Raw genomic sequence first — 15,354 nt, forward strand, 5'->3', positions numbered from 1 at the left:
CCCGGCTGAGCCCAGCTTTCCAATCACGGGGCCAGGAGAATCACTGTGGGCGTTCCAGCTCCACGGAAGCTGCAGGAGAGACTTGGAAGAAGACCAGAAAAAGAACCATCCAGCTGTTGCCCCTGTTAACACTCAGAATTGTGAGAAATAATGGTTTCAAACCACTATTTGGGGGTAGTTGGTTATGCACCAGCAGATAACTAAATAATCCCATTATTAGATATAGAAAGAAAATTTAGAATTGATGCTGCTGAAAGACCAGAGTTTTAGAACTGATTAGCTTTACTAACAAGTATGTATAAAGCAAGGATTAGAAAAGAAACCAGGAAAAGAAGACAATTTATTTAATCAAACACTGATAAGCTCACATAACTGTGATCTAAGAAAAACTGTATCTGGAGGATGAATTTGTAGAAATCCTCTGTACAGAAAGGATAAAGAATTGAGAAACTCCAAAACAATTAGAAAAGGGCAAAAGGAAAGTGAAGGATAATCTCTTATAAAAGAAAACAAGGAAGACCCGTGAGTTAAAATAAGTGAAGAAATTCAGTGGTAACATGTAATAATAAAAATATTAATTTAAACTATTGGAGAGATCATAAAGTATACTGAGTAATAATCAAATTTTATGAAAAACTTATCCCATCACAAATATGCATATTCTAGTCAATGAACTTCGAAAGAATCAGATTTCAATACTGAAAATCAAAATTAGGAAATAAAATTTAGCTAAGTTACTGCGGCCTAGTCCAGTCTTGGCTCAAGTCCCATAATTCCTATATACATAAATTGGAATTCATGTCAGAGAAAGGAATTAGCTTTATGCTTGTGTTAATCCTTGGCTAAGACTAACTCTATACAATGCATTTTAATTTCACAAGCCAAATGGAAAGAAAGAAAAAAATTTTACTTTAAACTTTTTATATGACCCTGATGCTAAACCTAAATAATCTCTTTAATGTGGCAGGGTAACCAAAATACAGACAGTTGAGTGTGTTTGTGTGTGCATGTGTTATATTTGTAATGACTTCTACTTTTAACTTTGATCATTTTTTAATAACTTCGTTTCATTTTTTTAAGAAGAAAATTAAATGCCCAGAGAAGCACTATCAACGGATCACTGTGTGGGTATGTGTAGGAGGAGTAAAGAAGATCTCAAAATGACACAACCTGCCCGATGCCCTTCTTTGATTTTTATTCTTCTAAGTCTTCGGAACGAATACTATATCAACTGGTACTGGCTTTTTCTTGAGGTTATATTCGGTGAGTAATGGTCAATGACTTAATACTGCTCTGTGCTATCGCAAGGTTTGAAATTTTAATCATATTTTTGAGGATGAGACAGAGGATATGGGATGGCAGCAGCATGGAGTATAGTATTTCCCAACCTTTCAAAAGTGAGAAACACTTTTAATATAAAAATCCTAAGGATCTTTCCAGATATAAAATGCTACATGTGCCCTAGCCGGTTTGGCTTAGGGTATAGAGTTTCAGCCTGTGGACCAGAGGGTTCTGGGTTCGATTCTGGTCAAGGGCATGTATCTCGGTTGCAGGCTCCTCCCTGGCCTGAATCCTGGTCAGGGCACGTGCAGGAGGCAACCAATCGATGTGTTTCTCGCACATTGATATTTCTGTCTTTTCCATTCTGTTCCACCCTCTCTAAAAATCAATAAAAAATATCCTCAGATGAAGATTTAAAAAATAATATATAAATATATTAAAATAAAATGCTACACGTGGTTCTACATGTTTAGTTGATACTAACATGTGAGGAGTGGTTAGCATATTGTAAGAATTAAAATGAAAGTAGGCTATGCATTATAATATCACAGATATAAGGTATTACCAACGCATGGTTCCACAGAACTATCGGATAGGAACTAGAGTAGTCTGGTTTGTGGCAACTTGAGTTTGGAAATATAAAACATAAGTTAGGCATATTTTCTCACTGTTTAATCTATACAAATCTTTATCTTCTATAACATTGGTTTCTGTTCATCTTTTAAAATAAGTAAACAATCAGCAGAACTCTCAAGATGCCTAAAACATACCAAAAAGTTTTAAGAAATAACTTAACAATTTTAAAAAAGGATTGCTCATTTTTTTAAAAAAATATATTTTATTAATTTTTCAGAGAGAGGAGGAGAGAGGGATAGAGAGTTAGAAACATCGATGAGAGAGAAACATCGACCAGCTGCCTCCCACACACTCCCTACTGGGGATGTGCCCACAACCAAGGTACATGTCCTTGACCGGAATTGAACCTGGGAACTTTCAGTCCGCAGGCGGACGCCCTATCCACTGAGCCAAACCGGTTAGGGCAAGGATTGCTCATTTTAATTTAATTCAAATTTCATGATCACTGTCATGAGGAAACAAAGCAAATTGCTTTTCTGAAATGAACTGTATTCTAGAATGTGCTGCCAATCATTAATATTCATTGATCCAACAGACATTTTGTTTAATGTTTTGTAATTATTTAAATAATCCTCTAGAAATGCTATGCCAGTTATTAAAATGTTGGCAAACTGTGGTAATAATAGGTTAAATAAAGGGAATTAATAATGTGAACATACTATTAAAACATTAAGCAATATTTTCATCATGCCATTCTATATTTTGGAAAGAAATTGTGAAATGTGTATACATTTCCCCTGCCAAGTCCACATTGTGGGTAAATCACATGTATCACCACAATTTTGATAGTCCGCCTCCAAGATGGCACTCAGTTACTCCCACCAGCTGGCATTCCCAGACTGTCTAGTCCCCTCCCACACTGTTTCTGGGTTGGTCTGTATGACCAATAGCATATGACAGAGATGATGGTATATCATTTCCAAGATTAGGTTATAAAAGACACTGAGGCCTCCTTCCAAGAGGCATAATGGTGAGCTTAGAAGTGGGTCCTTCAGATGACTGTAGCCCCAACCTATCACGTGACTATCCTATCTAATGAAAGGCTAATATGCAAGTCGACCTAACGATGGAAGGACTGGTCACTAAGATGCGCAATGACCACCAGGGGGTAGACGCTAAACACAGGAGCTGCCCCTGGTGGTCAATGTGCTCACACAGGGGGAGCACTCTCAGCCAGAAGCTGGGCTCATGGCTGGCGAGTGCAGCGGTGGTAGCGGGAGCCTCTCCTGCATCCACGGCAGTGCTAAGGATGTCCATCTGTTGGCTTAGGCCCGCTTTCTACAGGGAGCCATCAGTTGGGCATCCCCAAGATGGGCGCTGAGAGACCCCACTCCAGTGCACGAATTTCGTGCACTGGGCCTCTAATACTCTCATGAGAGACCCTGAGCCAGAACCACCCAACCAAGCCATCACTAGACTCCTCTTCGGAAACTCTCCAAGATAATGCTTATTGTATTCAGCTGCTAAGTTTTGAGGTACCTTGTTACACAGCAATAGATAGCTAATAAAACAAAGATTCTAAAAATAAGAGAAACTAAGATAGTTTAGTCACTAAAATAAAAAAAATTAAATTAAAAAAATGAAATTAAACTGGAAGAAAAAAATATGGCCCTTCCATTCCCAATCATGTTATAAATGACTCCTGCCTTAACAATCTTGAAAAGGTGTCCTCTTAATAGGTCAACATTTTATTTATAAAGAAAATAAAAAACCTAGTGAGAAGACTGGATACTTATTAGACTTTCAGTAGCAAGTAAAGATCACAGCAACAATGTTTTGGATTTTTAAAAAAAAAGACAAATTCTTAGTTAAGGTCATTGTAAATACACTGATAAGGATTTCAGTAAATTCTTAGTTAAGGTCATTGCAAATACACTGAGAGTAGTAAATAGCTTTCATAGAAATATTTCCTAATAGATATTACTGTTTTATACACTATTTCTAGGGAAAGAATATCCCAGCTTTTTAGTCCTGCACATTCTTTATGTGGATCAACATTATCTTTCCGATTGCACAGGCAGAAGAGCTATCAGTTTTGAATCATCCCGTCAATCAATCGAAATATCATCCAGGGGCAGCCCCACCATGAAAAAGGAGGAGAGTGGCCAAGATGAAATGGAAGAAGTACAGATGGGCTAGATCCCCTTCTTTGTGAGCCCTGGGAAGGAAGCTAGATTACACCTGAAATTTATTGCTAAAATAGTTCAAGCCAGTATTCATTAAATGGATGCACACCTGGAGGAACAAGGGGTCTTTTGTCTAAAAGATAGTATAGGAGGATTTAAAGGCACACAACAGCAGGGCAAGTTAGGATATTGCAGGTAATTTGGTGTGGCGAGTACTGAAATTTAGTGGGGGAGTATTGAAGCCTTATCATCAGGAGAAGCCATGGCCTATTTTTAGTTCCAATGAATTACTTCACTGCTGAAGGGAGAAAAGACTGGATGGGGGCAAGACTAGAACTGGAGAGACCAGTAGCACCATAACTCCAGCTGCCCCAGTGAGGCGGGCTGAGCTTGCCCCCAGATGCTGGCTGTGGACATGGGGATGGGTGGGCAGCTCAGAGCTCTATTTACAAAGTAGAAACAACAGGACCTCCTAACGGAGCAGAGCTGCTATGCTGTGAAAGCTCAATGAACAGGTGAGGATTTATCAAGGTTTTACCTGTTTTGATGATGCAAAGCCGTGATAAAAAAATAGAATTAGCACTTTTTCAAAGGGGCAAAATAGAACATTTGAGAAAGAAAAAGAATTGGCAACTAGTACCTTCTTGTGGTTTTTAAATCTTTGCAGTTTGTAGGCACAGTGTTTGTTTCAAGTTTGGAAAACATAGAGAAGGAATGAATAAACATTCCGATTGAGGTAAGTCATTTTTCCAACCTGCCTGTACTGATAAGATAATTTAATGAACACAGGAGTGAAAATATGTTACAACCACATTGATATCAGGAGTCAAGGGCCAATGTATGGGTAACAATAGCATTCCCCCCCCCCCCCCCCCCCGCCCCGCAACACACACACACAGGTTCAGGGCCAGAAAGTATAACTTTGATTCTCTCTGATAATCCATTGATTTCACATCCCAAATCATAAAGCTGTTTGATTGACACACGTAGTTTCTTCTGAGAATGCTGTACCATTACAGCTTTGGTTTGAAACACAAGATTCTTCATGGGCTTGTCTGAACACTCCTTTTGCAATTCTGCCAAATGCGCCATGTTCACAGCCACACCAAATTACTTGCAATATCTTAACTTGCCCTGCTGTTGTGTGCCTTTACAATTTTGGTGTTCTCCTCCTATACTATCTTTTGGACTTTAAAGACCCCTTGTTCCTCCAGGTGTGCATCCATTTAATGAATACTGGCTTGTACTATTTTAGCAACTAAAATATGATGATACTGTGGTGCTATGTAGGGTATACACCAGTGATGGCGAACCTTTTGAGCTCAGCGTGTCAGCATTTTGAAAAGCCCTAACTTAACTCTAGTGCCATGTCACATATAGAAATTTTTTGATATTTGCAACCATAGTATAAAAAAGATTTATATTTTTGATATTTATTTTAAATATTTAAATGCCATTTAACAAAGAAAAATCAACCAAAAAAATGAGTTCGCGTGTCAGAGGTGTCATAGGTTCGCCATCACTGGTATACACAGTCTCCACTGAAGAAAGTAGGCATTACTGACAACAGTCATCTAGGTAACAGTCTGGTCTTGGCCACACTTTGGGTCAGGACCTCTGGGTTCCCTTTGAGCTCGCTGACCAGAGTATGGGCTTGAGCAATAGAGGGATACTTGAGTGTGTCCCCTTGAATTGTGGGTACTTACAATGGCCTGTTATAACAAAGCTGTGAAGGGTCCACAAGGAGATGTCCATTTAATGAACTTCCAAGTAACAATTGTTAGTTATATCTTGTAAGTCCCATCATTTAGCTTAGTGTCCCCTCTCAGTGTTAATTTTTCCTTTTGTTATAGCTTGTTATTGAATGCTAGAGGCCCGGAGCATGAATTCGTGCATGGGTGGGGGCCGGCCGGCCCAGCCCCAATCGGCGGATCGGGGCGGGCCTGTCAGGAGGAGGAGATGGCAGGAGGTTGGCCAGCAGGCCTGCCCCGATCAGGGCCCGATCAGGGCTGGGCCAGCTGGGGGGGAGGGACCGTGGGTGACCTGCTGGCAGGCCCCACCCTCGATTGGGGTGGAGGGGCTGATTAGGGATGGGGCTGGTCATGGGGAGGGGTTTTGGGCCAGCTGGCCCCGCCCCCGAATGGGGCTGGGGGAGGTTGGCCAGCCAGCCCCACCCCCGATTGGTGTGGGGGGGCTGATTGGGGGTGGAGCTGGCCAGGGGGAAGGGCTGTGGGCCAATCAGGTTGGTGGGGGCCCATTGGGGGTGGAGCTGATTGGGGGGAGGTTGGCTGGCTGGCCCCACCCCAGATCAGGCCAGTTCGCTGGCCACAGTGGGCATCATAGCGACTGGTCATCGGTTGTTCTGGTTGTTCCAGACGCTGGCTTTTTATATATATATATATATATATATATATATATATATATATATATATATATATATATATATATATAGATTGCAGATGATGCTTGATAGCATGTAGGGCTTTAAGAGAGACTACTTTTTAAAATAAATGTATTGGAGTTTACCCATCAAAGAGTACCCTTGGGAATGTTCATGATTACACCCATGGTACTGCTCAGCTCATGGCATTTGAGGCATGCTTCCCTTCAGCTGCAATTATCTTTGGAGGTATTTAACAAACATGTAAAAAATTCCATTTCATTACTTTATAGTCACACCTCGTTTTTGCCCAACATAGCATTTCCCCGTTTAATTGCCCAAGTTCGTTGGAAGTGCCTCTGAATGCTTTTGAAATTAAATCCATATATCAAAGATGAAGATTTGCCACTTAAAGGGTTATTTTGGCCAAGGTATACCAGGGTCTACCTGTAACTCTGAAAAAAGGAGTTTAAGAAATTCATTGTTGTGAGATTTTTTTGCATAGCCTCCTAAAATACCTATTTTGAAGATACCATCATTAATTTGTATATGTCAGACCTACTGTTTGTTACAAAACCAGTCCTACTACCTTAGTCATCTCTTTATGAATGTCTTCCCTTCCCTTGCCTTTTGAAAATTAGCTTTTTGAGGGCAGGGACTTGATTTTCTCCACATTTTTCTATTTCCAAAGTGTCTTGACTGTAATGCATATCATAGTAACTGTGGAAAAGTAAATTGGAATGTGGATTGGAGTATCTACAACTTGATAACTTGCTTCCGAAGGAAAAACATAAAAGAATGAACAGAGTCAAAGACTAATTGGAGCTACTAAAGTACTGGAAAGAATAGCAGTTGGGAACTCCAAATTCAATCAGTAGGTGTTTATTAAATATTGATATACATCATCCAGTTTATTTTTCAAATCATTTTCACAACTTTTTATCTTCACAGAAGTAATGTTAATTATTCCATAACACCTTCATCATTTGAAATTTTCAAAGATAAAAATCAACAAGGTAAAAATGTGAGAAAAAATTAATAGAAAAAGTAAGATGTTTAATAATAATTATTTCATAGAGACTTGGAAGAAATTATCTAGTGGCGACTTGAAAATAAGTAACAGTATTGCCTTCTGTTCATTGTTAATTGCGATTTTGAGAGAAATGAGGTTGGTCATGTGATCTCAGACTTCCAATCAACAAGATGAGGATGGAAGTATACAGTAGCCATCAAAAACACTGTCAGAAAGGTGAAATAGTTTTTAATAGGCTAACTTTTCTCTGTAGTGACAAGTAGATGCTTTGATGTTTTGAAGGAGACTGGGAGTAGAATCAGACCTCTTCAGGGTTGAATTATCTTACCTAATAATAGACAAACATGTAAATTAACCATCCCTCCACTATGCTCACCAGCCAATCAGGAGAGTATGCAAATTAACCCAACAAAGATGGCGGTTAATTTGCATACGTAGGGGCGAAGCAGCGGAGCGAAGACTGAAGGCTCCATCTGGAGCCGTGAAGACTGAAGGCTCTGGCTAGAGCCGCGAAGACGGAAGGCTCCGGCCAGAGCAAAGGCCTGGGTCCCGGGTGCTGGAGGAAAACCGGTGCCGAGAGCCAGGGGAAGGGAAGGCCTATTGCATGAATCTCTTCGTGCAATGGGCCTCTAGTACCTTGATAACGTTGTATTACTAAAGGTAATGAAATGAACAGGACTTCCACATAGGCCTTGCTGAAGATCAGCTCTTGAGGTACTTTCTTGCCATAAAGATGTAAAAAATATACAACAAAAACATTGGTCAAGAGAAAAGCAGAGCAACAATGGATAGACCACCCGTGTAGAAGAGCCAAAGACTGACAACAAAGGAGAATCAATCAATTAAGATATTCCCTTTGCTCATGCTCATTAAAGCAAACAGAGCCTTCGAAGGACTGTATTTATTCAGGAAGTGGGAAATAGCACGTAGGACACCAACTCTAACTTAGCAAACCACAGCTGTAACATATGTGCTTTTTGATAATTATTTGTGGTTTGACTCAGTATTGTAAGGAGCCGCAGACCACAATGATTCTTTGAGGCTGCCAAAGGTTCTTACTCCTACCTACTTGGTACCACCCTCAGAAATACCATCCTTTTAAGGCATTTTGCACCTTGTCAGGTTTTGTTTGCCGATCTGTGGTTTTATAGGAAAGAAATGTATGTGTTAAAAAGGAATACTAACTACCTAGTAATTTATGGATAGAATATGATTAAAGCAGAATTTAGCTTTATTTTCTTGCAAATATTTTAAATGAAAAGATATAAATTTACACTGAATTATAAATATTTTGCATAATGTGGCTAGATGGCAGCCTATCCATGACTATTAATTGAATTTATGTGTTTTCCTAAAAGCCTTTGAAGTATTTATTTATAGTAAGACATTTACTTGGATATATCATTTCTTTTCAATGCACAGTTTCTCCTCAAGTAAAGTGGATGTGATGTGATGTGACATATATTGGCATTCCCGCCCCCCCCCCCCCCCCCCGCCTCCCCAACACACACACACCAGCACTTTTTATAAGTCTCAGTTTAAGGGACCCTTTTCATAGGAAGCCCTGCCTAACCCTTAAATGAGATCAGTTGCCTTGTTCTGTGCTTCTAAATAAACTTGGTTTACTCAATTCTGGTATTTATACTTCAACTAGAGGTGTAGTGCACGAATCTGTGCACAGGTGGTGATCGGGGCTGATAATGGCCATCTCACCCAGTCCCAATTGGGGCCAATCAGGGCTGGCCGGGGGGAGAGGCCATGGAAGGTTGGCTGTGGGAGTGCACTGACCACCAGGGGGCAGGTCCTGCATTGAGCGTCTGCCCTCTGGTGGTCAGTGTGCATCATGGCTACTGGCCGGCTGTTTGGTCATCCAGTTGTCCTGTTGTAACAGTCACTTAGGCTTTTCTATATATAGATGTATTAACCTGTCTGAGACTAAAGGCTCCATGAAGAAAGAGACCTTGTTTTCTTGTTCTTCTGAATGCCTAGAACAGTTCCTGAAATATATGAATGAGTGATATTGTATAAATGAATGAATGGCATTGTATGAATGAATAAACAAAAAGTGCTCAAAATAAGATTATTTTAAAATCATATTGTATCAAGTTATATTTTAACTTTTAAAAACTCAGAATTGATGCATGGGGTATGAAGGTAATTCTTTTCCATTAAATCTGATCATTCACCTCAAACACCTCATTTCCCTATATTATTTGCTCCTGAACTGCATGTGATATTCTATTTTGTGCTTAAAAGCTATGAGCCAATTTTTAAAATAACAAGATAGAGCATTTAGTAGGTAGCTTAGTGGATCTTTTACAACCTATATATTTTAATCTAAAATGGAGGAGGAGGGCTGGCTTGGAATTATATGGATAGGTAGCCATAGTATGAGTAGAATCCTTGTTGAAGCAAGAGTGAGGATTTTGCAGGCAAGGTACCCCTCAGAGAAGTAGAGGCAGGAGGAGCCAAACTAAAAGAGCTTTTAATAGCTAAAGCTGGAACAATTTGAGCAGCAGATATAATTGTATTGGATTATAACTCAAAGAATAAAGTAAATGTTAATGAGTCCTTATTGACACATTTAAACAATCAAATAGATAAATATGTGGGGGAGAAGTTAACAGCTTTTCCTGGCAACAGAATTCCAATTAATATGGAGAAGGAAAGAGGGAAATAAAAAAAAATCACCATTACTCATAATAGTTAGTGCAGTCAACGTTCACTGGTGGATACTAAAATTAGTGGGTATAAATAAGTTGGAAGAGAAACAAGATATCTGTATGATCTCAAAGTATTTTCTCACAAGGATTTATTAATCACAAAGTGGAAAATATGAACTCTACAGTGAGAAACCCTCCAGACACCACCTTAATTAACCAAGTGATCAAGGTTAATATCACCAGTAAAAATCACATATTGATACCATAAATGCTTTGGTATGCTGCACTGGGAAAGACAACATAATATGGATGGCATTCTTGTTCAAAAGAAATAACCTCACTCTGATCATGAGGAAACGTCAAACCCAAATTGAGGGACATTCTAAGGAAAAGGTGACTAGATTTCTTCAAAAGTGTCAAGGGCCTGGAAGCAAAGAAAGGCCGAGGAACTGTCACAGATGGGAGGAGACGAAGGAGGCATGACAATTAATGTAATGTGGGATCCTGGAGTGGATCCTGGAACAGAAAAGGGGCATTGGTTGGAAAATTGGTGAAATTCATGCAAGGTCCACAGTTTAGTAAATATACTAAACCACTGTTAATTTGCTGGTTCTGAACATTGTACAATGGTTACATAAGATGTGGAAATTGGAGGAAACTAGGTGAGTGATTTATGGGAACTTTATACTATTTCTGCAACTTTTCTGTAAGACTCAAATTAGTTCAAATACAAAGTTTAAAAAATAATTTTAAAAAAGTTTAATTAGTTAAACTGGAATCATATGTGTATATTAAGTATGTCCTAGAATAATGTCTCAGTAAAATAAAATATCCAATGCTGCTGTTTTTAATATCAGAAGAGACAGGTCAACAAATACCCTCACTGTGTTTATTATAGCATATTAGTTTAAATAAGCATAAGTGTAGTAGTAATATTTAGACTGTATTCTAAAGCTCCAAAACTAAAGGTAGGTTCAGTTGTTCATAGACATAATAAACTCTATATTTTTTCCCTCTTTGGGGATTTCGGAAAGATTTGGAAATTTTGTTCAAAGTCAACTGTATTTACATACCCAACATAGGAGCACTTAAATATATAAAGCAAATATTAGGAGACATAAAGGGAGAAATTAACAGCAACACAATATTAGTAGGGGACTTTAATACCCCACTCACATCAATGGATTTATCATCCAGACAGAAAAATCAATAAAGAAACATGAGCCTTAAACAATACATTAGAACACATACATTTAACAGCTGTGTACAGAGCATTCCACCCAAAAGCAGCAGAATGCACATTTTTCTCAAGTGCACATGGGACCTCCTCCAGGACAGATCATATAGATCAGGCCATAGAACAAGTCTCAATAAATTTAGGAAGACTGAAATAATCTCAAGCATCGTTCTTGAGACTTTTATTCAACATATCATTGGAAAGCCTAGCCACAACAATTGGACAGAAAAAGAAATAACAAGCTTCCAAATTGGACAGGAAGAAGTAAAATTTATTATTTGTGGATGACATGATTTTATAGATAGAAAACCCTAAAGGATCCATCAAAAAAGAAAAAAACACAAAAAACTGTTAGAACCAAAAAACAAAGTTGCAGGGTACAAAATTAATATTCAAAATGTATACACTAACAATGAACTAGCAGGAAGAGAAACTAGGGAAACAATCCATTCCCAATTGGATCAAACCTAGGAATAAATTTAGCCAAGGAAGTAAAAGAGCTGTACACTGAAAATTATAAGAAATCAAAGAAAGAAATTAAAGAGGACACAAAGAAATGGAAAGCTATTCCATGCTAATGGACTAGAAGAATTAATATTGTTTAAATGTCATGTTACTCAAAGCAATCTACAGATTCAATGCAATCCCTATCAAAATCATAATGGCATTTTTCAGAAAAATAGAATAAACAAATCTAAAATTTGTATGAAACCACAAAAGATCCCAAATAGCCAAAGCAATCTTGAAAAAGAAGAACAAGGCTGAAGGTATCATGCTTCCTGATTTCAAACTATATTACAAAGCTATAATAATCAAAATAGTATGGCATTTGGCATAAAAACAGACTCTAGATCAGCGGTTCTCAATCTGTGGGTCACGACCCCTTTGGGGGTTGAACGACCCTTTCACAGGGGTCGCCTAAGACCATTGGAAAACACATATATAATTACATATTGTTTTTGTGATTAATCACTATGCTTTAATTATGTTCAATTTGTAGCAATGAAAATACATCCTGCATATCAGATATTTACATTACAATTCATAACAGTAGCAAAATTACAGTTATGAAGTAGCAATGAAAATAATTTTATGGTTGGGGGTCACCACAACATGAGGAACTGTATTAAAGGGTCACAGCATTAGGAAGGCTGAGAACCACTGCTCTAGATCAACTAGAGGCCTGGTGCACGAAATTCATGCACTTGTGGAGGAGGGGTCCCTCAGCCCAGCCAGCGTGCTCTTGCAGTCCAGGAGCCCCTGATTGATTGATCTGCCGGCCAGTGGCCTGGACCTCCCGCTGCAGGGCGATCATGGGGTAATGGCGGGGCCCCCAACCAATCGCATAGCACCTGCCTTGGCTGGCCTGGTGCTAGTGGATGTCATAACGTGGTCGTCCAGACGGTTGTTCCACTGTTCGGCTGTTCATCGGCCGTTCAGTCAATTTGCATATTACACTTTTATTATTATAGATGGAACAGAATGGAGAGCCCAGAAATAAACCCACACATATATGGTCAATTGTTTTATGACAAAGGAGTCAAGAACATACAATGGGGAAAGGATAGCTTTTTTCAAGAAATGTTGTTGAGAAAACTAGATAGCCGCATGGAAAAGAATGAAACTGGTTCATTATCTTATGCTGCACACAAAAATTAACTCAAATGGATTAAAGACTTGAATGTAACTTCTAGAAAAACACACAACGTGAGCTCTTTGACACCAATCTTGATGTTTTTTTTGGACCTGACACTAAAGACAAGGGAAACATAAGTAAAACTAAACCAGTGGGACTACATCAAACTAAAAAAAACTTTGCACAACAAAGGAAATTATTAACAAAGTGAAAAGGCAACCTAAATGGGAGAAAATATTTGCAAATCAAATACCCGATAAGGGATTAATATAAAAAATATACAATAAACAACGCACACAATTCAATAACAAACAAACAAATGCAAAAAAATAAAACAAGCACACAGGTAGCAAAATCTCAGATATATGCCGAAGGAATTTCTTCACTGACACAGCTCCTCGGGCAATGGAAACTAAATGGAAAATAAACAAATGGGACTACATCAAAATAAAAAGCTTCTGCACAGCAAAAGAAACCATCAACAAAACAACAAGAAAACCCACTGCATGGGAGAACATATTTGCCAATGATATCTCCGATAAAGGTTTAATCTCCAACATTTATAGGGAACTCATACAATTTAACAAAAGGAAGATAAACAACCCAATCAAAAAATGGGCAACGTACCTAATAGACACTTTTTGAAAGAGGACATTCAGAAAGCCAAGAGACATGTGAGAACATGCTCAAAGTCACTAATCATCCGAGAGATGCAAATCAAAACGACAATGAGGTACCATCTCACACCTGTCAGAATGGCTATCATCAACAAATCAACAAATGACAAATGCTGGCGAGGATGCGGAGAAAAAGGAACCCTCGTTCACTACTGGTGGGAATGCAGACTGGTGCAGCCACTGTGGAGAACAGTATGGAGTTTCCTCAAAAAACTAAAAATGGAACTTCCATTTGACCCAGTGATCCCACTTCTAGGAATATATCCCAAGAAACCAGAAACACCAATCAGAAAGGATATATGCATCCCTATGTTCATAGCAGCACAATTTACAATAGCTAAGATTTGGAATCAGCCTAAGTGCCCATCAGCAGATGAATGGATTAAAAAACTGTGGCACATCTACACAATGGAATACTACGCTGCTATAAAAAGGAAGGAACTCCTGCCATTTGCAACAGCATGGATGGAGCTGGAGAGCACTAAGCTAAGTGAAATAAGTCAGTCAGAGAAAGATAAATATCACATACTCTCACTCATTTGTGGAATATAATGAACAACATAAACCGATGAACAAAAACAGATGTAGAGACAGAGAAGCATCGATCAGATGCTCAAAACTCAGAGGGAAGGCAGGGGAGGGTGGGGGTGAGGGGGGAAGATCAACCAAAGGACTTGTATGGATGCAGATAAGCATAAGTGATGGATGTGGCCAACAGGGGGTGAGGGTGAGGACAGGATTGGGGGGATGAGGGGACATTGGGGGGATAAGGACACATTTGTAATACCTTATTCAATAAAGGGAAAAAAATATAAAAAAATAAAAAAAATAAAACAAGCAATCTGATTAAAAAATGGGCAGAGGATCTGAACAGACATTTTTCCAAAGAAGACATACAATTGGCCAACAGGCACATGAAAAGATGCTCAACCTCACTAATCATCATGGAAATGCAAATCAAAACCACAATGCGATAACACCTCCTATCTGTCAGAATGGTCATTATAAAAAAGACAAGAAATAACAATTGTTGGAACTCCCATTTGACTCTGTGATCCCACTTCTAGGAATATATCCCAAGAAACCAGAAACACCAATCAGAAAGGATATATGCACCCCTATGTTCATAGCAGCACAATTCACCATAGCTAAGATCTGGAAACAGCCTAAGTGCCCATCAGTAGATGAATGGATTAGAAAACTGTGGTACATCTACACGATGGAATACTATGCTGCTCTAAAAAGGAAGGAACTCTTACCATTTGCAACAGCATGGATGGAACTGGAGAGCATTATGCTAAGTGAAATAAGCCAGTCAATGAAGGAAAAATACCACATGATCTCACTCATTCATGGATAATAGAGACCATTATAAACTTTTGAACAATAATACAGAGGCAGAGCTGCCTCAAACAGATTGTCAAACTGCAGTGGGAAGGCCGGGGAGGGTTGGGGGGGCAGGAGGGAGGGGGGTAAGAGATCAACCAAAGGACTTGTATGCATGCATGTAAGCATAACAAAAAGAAAAAAAAAAAGAAATAACAATTGTTAATGAGGATGTGGAGAAAATGGAGCCCTCGTGCACTGTTGGTGGGAATGTAAATTGGTGCAGCCACTATGGGAAACAGCACAAAAATTCTTCAAAAAATAAAAGACAGAGCTACCATATAATCTAGCAACTCCAC

General features: G+C 38.9%; 1 protein-coding gene across 1 annotated transcript in view; it reads right to left on the reverse strand.

Moving 5' to 3' along the window:
* Positions 1 to 15,354, reverse strand: part of IL20RA (interleukin 20 receptor subunit alpha) — a 30,356-nt gene that overhangs the window by 13,334 nt on the left and 1,668 nt on the right. The window lies entirely within an intron of this gene.

This window comes from Myotis daubentonii, chromosome 6 (assembly GCF_963259705.1).
Source record: "Myotis daubentonii chromosome 6, mMyoDau2.1, whole genome shotgun sequence".
In the NCBI taxonomy this organism is placed as follows: Eukaryota; Metazoa; Chordata; class Mammalia; order Chiroptera; family Vespertilionidae; genus Myotis; species Myotis daubentonii.